We start from the raw sequence: 4,539 nt of genomic DNA, 5'->3' as shown, positions 1-4,539 counted from the left end.
TGCGCTACGTGGGCCTCTCACTGTTGTGGCCTCTCCTGTTGTGGAGCACACGCTCCGGACGCGCAGGCTCAGCGGCCATGGCTCACGGGCCCAGCCGCTCCACGGCATGTGGGATCTTCCCGGACTGGGGCACGAACCCGTGTCCCCTGCATCTGCCAGCGGACTCTCAACCACTGCGCTACCAGGGACGCCCCCTGTTATAATCCTTGATAGAACGTTGACTTTGTAGTTGTTGTTGTCGTTGTTTCAAGAGGTTATCAACTGATTTAGTTTCAGACCCAATTTGTCTGTTGGGTGGTGGGTGGTTCTAATCACAGCACAAATCCACAAGAGAAAGGAGAAATAAAAGGGAAATCTACCCCATGCAGGTTACTTCTCCAAATTTTTACTCCTAGGACCATTTGCCTGCTTTTGTTTAATTTTCAGAGTCATTAGGTAGCTGTGTTTTGTATTTTTTCCAGGGTTTTTATGTAATCAGTAGGAGAGATAGGCTGTAGTGGACTTACACTGTTTTGGCCAGAATTGGAAACTCCTACACAATTTATTTTGATTTGCTGAAAATTTTAAAAGCTAAGACAAATGAAGTCTCAGAACACCATGAAGACAGTGACAGGAGAAAAGCTCAAAGCTAAGAGGTAACCGCAAAGACCTCTTCCATGTTTAGAGCCTTGTTTAGGTGTCAGGGCACTCCTTCTAAATTGTGGTATCCAGGCCAATAGGATTATTTCTGTTTTTTGGATGAGAAGATTAAGGAAGAGGTGGTGACTTGCCTACTTGGACTCAGATCTAATCCCCTGACCTTCTCCTGCTCTGTATTGCAGGGCATTGACCATTGCAAACTACATTCCCCAAGATTCCTTGAAAATTAACTTTTAATTCGAGTCTGCCATTAGGAGGGCAGAAGGAAAGGAGAAATCAGAGTATTTCCTCCACCTTCTTGCTGTGGGCAGCATCCCAGGAACAGAGGCTTTTCTTCTATGGTCTGGATTCTTCAGCTACTCTCTCCCTCAACAGCCCTATTGGGCTTCCCTGGTCCTTAGCGCCGTAACACCACCTCTTCTCCCTTGTCCTTCCACCCTACAGATGGTAGTGATTTCCTATTGTACCTGGGTACAATCCCATTGCCTTACATCCCATTTGCCCTTGCAACATTTTCATAACCAGTTTCTTTGATTAAATTCCTGCTACTGATATTCTGGCATAGGCTCTGTTTATCTGGACTTGGACTGATACGGTCCACGTGGGAGGGCAGAATCAAAGATCTAGCTCATGTCTCCTGATTCAGATGTCGGTGTCTGCCCATTACCCTTCTCTGGCTGGGAGCATCAGAGGAAGGAGACCACCCTCTGGCCAACCAGGAGGGCAGTGCCCTGATCTAAGTTGTACATTATTCTACAAGAATGTAAGAAACAAAATGGTTTCACACATATGACCAATTTTCTAGGAAAGCCATCTTACATGCAGCAGTATCTTCCTTTCGTGTTAATACAATACACTGTCATTTAGGACTCTGAATCTCCCTCACCTATATCCCCACTCCTCCCGTGTGTTCTTTTGGAACAGGCAGTGGGTAAGTCATGGAAAACTGAAGTGACTTCGGGGAGACCCAGCAGAGCAGGAGATGAGGACTGAGTTAGAACCAGAGCTGGGACTGGGACAGGACTCCAGCTGAAGTGGTCAGTGGGGAGAAGATGGGATGGCTTCACCCCAGGAGCAAACCAGGGGTCATGGGATCCAGTGGTGTCTGAGAGGGATCAGAGGTTTGGCAACTTCCCCAGGCCCAAAGGCTGGTAAATGGCAGTGAGGGGAGGAGAAGGGGGTGAGCAGCCAGGTTGGAGTTGGGGCCACCACCTGACCCAGCTAGTCAAGGGCAGCAGGGACAGCTTCTGCTGGTCTATGTCCTGCCATGGGCTTATGAGACAGAAATAAAAGCACAGCCAGCATCTGTCATAAAAGACCTTTAATGGTCTCCTATTTATGGTTCTTTTTTTCATTAGAACTGTTAGAACTGTCCTGTTAGAGTTGAATAAACTGTAATAACTTATCTGACATAATAAGGAATGCCACAGGTACAACAGATAAACCTGGCAGGTGGCCCAGGAATAAGGGTGTCACAAAAGAATCACTTAACAGAAGGGCCACAGACCTGGAGACCAGTCTCCAGCACCTGTCACTCCTCACACCCAGGATCCACACACAGTACCAGGTTAAGTGCCGGCTCCCACTGGAAAGGAAGACGCAGCCCCCTACCCCGGCATCTGCGGCTAGACCCCAACACTGAGCAGAGATGTCCCAGGAAGACGGTCCATCCAACCATCATCCCCCGAGTGCTCCTGGATCTCCAGGGCAGGCCCTTCATACCCACCTCTCCCATGACCCTTGCAGCAATCCCTTTGAGTTGGGCAGAGCCGGGCACTATCTCCATCTTACACAAGGGGAAACTGAGGTCAGGTTCCCAAGGGCACACTCCCACTGAACACAGAATAGCATTGGGCGCTCTTTCTCCCATGCCACGTGGCTTGCTATGCCCCAAGTCTCACATTTCCACCTGGATGCCCTGGGTGGGGGCCGGGCGGGATGCTGTGCCAAGGGCTGGTCCAGGTCTCCCCGAAGTGCCCACCTCTTAGTCAGCCCCAGTGAGGGACCTGGGCAGAGGGGCAGACCAGCAGGAAGAGAATTTGGGGGACTGGAGGTAGGGAACCAGCCTCTCTTCAGACACCCGCCTGTTGCCCACACATTTAGTTGACCGCAGATGTGGGAATGGAATCCGATTAGAATTGCTCGAGGGAAATTTGCTGCTTAAAGGGTCTCTGGAGGAATCCTGCCTTCATAGGAGGGACTTTTGTCATAAAGTCCTCCCTTGGCATTTCTTTTACTAAAGCTGGCTGTATATAAAGAGGAACCTAACTCTAGTTTCTCTTCCCACCACGCTGTCCATCTGCCATCTCATTGGCCTGGGCCGGGGGAGTGGGGTGTCACACTGGGGCACAGACACAAGTCCTGGGGTGGGGCTGGGCCTCTTTGCTTCCTCCGTGGTCCCCCACAATGCCTGGGCCAAGACCCATCCTCACAGCACCAGGCCCCCGCCCAAATGAAACCCAGGCCGGAGCTTCAGTGGGGGTGGGCTACAAAACCATCAAGTGTGTGTATGTGCACGCGTGTGTGTATGCGTGTGAATAAGCAAATGCTTGGGCCTGGGTCTGTGACCCAAGTTCCAATAGGACGATACTTTGTATTGGAATGCTAGAGTCATTCCAACAGGAAATGCAAGAATAGAAGCTGGGCTTGCTGGTCTAAGATCAAACCTCAGAATGGTGGTTTGAAGAAGTTTTTCTTCAAAAGAAAGTTTAAAGGTGAAACCTCAATAGGCAAGACAGATAAAAGCAGAGTTGTTCTGGTGGAAGTGGGAATGGCGGGGAGGGCTGGAGACCTATCCTTGGCCTCCACCCCCATTCTCCCACCTTAGCAGCCCCTGACAAAGCTCTGTGGCACACCAGGGGTTCCACAGCACCTGGTTTGAAAACCAGTGTGTCAGAGTCTACGGGTCATGGGTCCTGGGGATCTGTGCTTTGACTTCCCTTTCAGGGTGAAGAGTTGGGAGAGAGTGATGGGGGGAGGATGCTCCCCCTTCAACGGGCCTCCCTTTGAAGCCACTGTGCAGTGAGCCTGCAGGGGAGTGGTAGAGGTGGGGATCCTGCCCCATGGGTAGGCCATTCCAGTCCTGGAAGGAGAACAAAAGTGAGGGAGCTGCCTGGGCCAGGAAAGCAAAATGCCAGGCCCAAGGCAGGCTTATGCACGAGAGTCGGGGGAGTCTGTTTTGGTCCTTGTTGACTTTAAAAACCAGAACAGGTATAGGCCTACGTCCACAAGACCCTATAAGAGTCCAGGATTGGGGCCTAATGCCTTCCTCTGGGATGGGTGGAGGATGTCCAGCCCCCAGTCGCTGGCAGGAGGGAAGCTGCCTTTGTGGGCTGCTGAAATGACCGGGGATGCGTCAGCTGGGGCTCAGATCTCAGCGTAAGAGGCCTGGGTTTTCCCCGGACGCAAATCCCTCCCAAGTGTCACCAAGAAGCGACAACTGGCAGCTCTGGTTGATCCTGGAGGGGGTCTTACACTTTGAAGGGAAGGGGCAAGCAATTTCTATTCCACTTCACCCTTGGGGTTCTCTAGTGGGGTAGTGGGGGGGTGAGCACCCCTGGGCCTGGGGGACGAGGCTCTCCCTAACCTGGGATCAGATCCAACGCTCCTGGCCTCTGACACCAAGGTGTGCCCCTGCCCGCCCCCCCCGCCCCAATCACTGACACAATCAAGTCCAGTCTGTCTGTCTTGGTTGGTGGGACCACTGCCCGGAGACACAGCATTCCTGAATAGTATCTGAATTTCCCTCTCGGCTGGGTCACCAAAGCCAAACTGGCCTCGTCTCATCCTGGCTGACCTCTGCCTAAGTGACACGGGAGCAAGAGATGAAGATGGCTGGGAAGGCTCAGCCAGCGGCAAACTTCCTTTGTGACCCTGGGCCACCCCCCCCCCCCCCCCCCC

This window comes from Neophocaena asiaeorientalis, unplaced genomic scaffold, assembly GCF_003031525.2.
Source record: "Neophocaena asiaeorientalis asiaeorientalis breed wild unplaced genomic scaffold, Neophocaena_asiaeorientalis_V1.1 scaffold263, whole genome shotgun sequence".
NCBI classification, from domain to species: Eukaryota; Metazoa; Chordata; class Mammalia; order Artiodactyla; family Phocoenidae; genus Neophocaena; species Neophocaena asiaeorientalis.
This window is presented reverse-complemented; position numbering follows the sequence as displayed.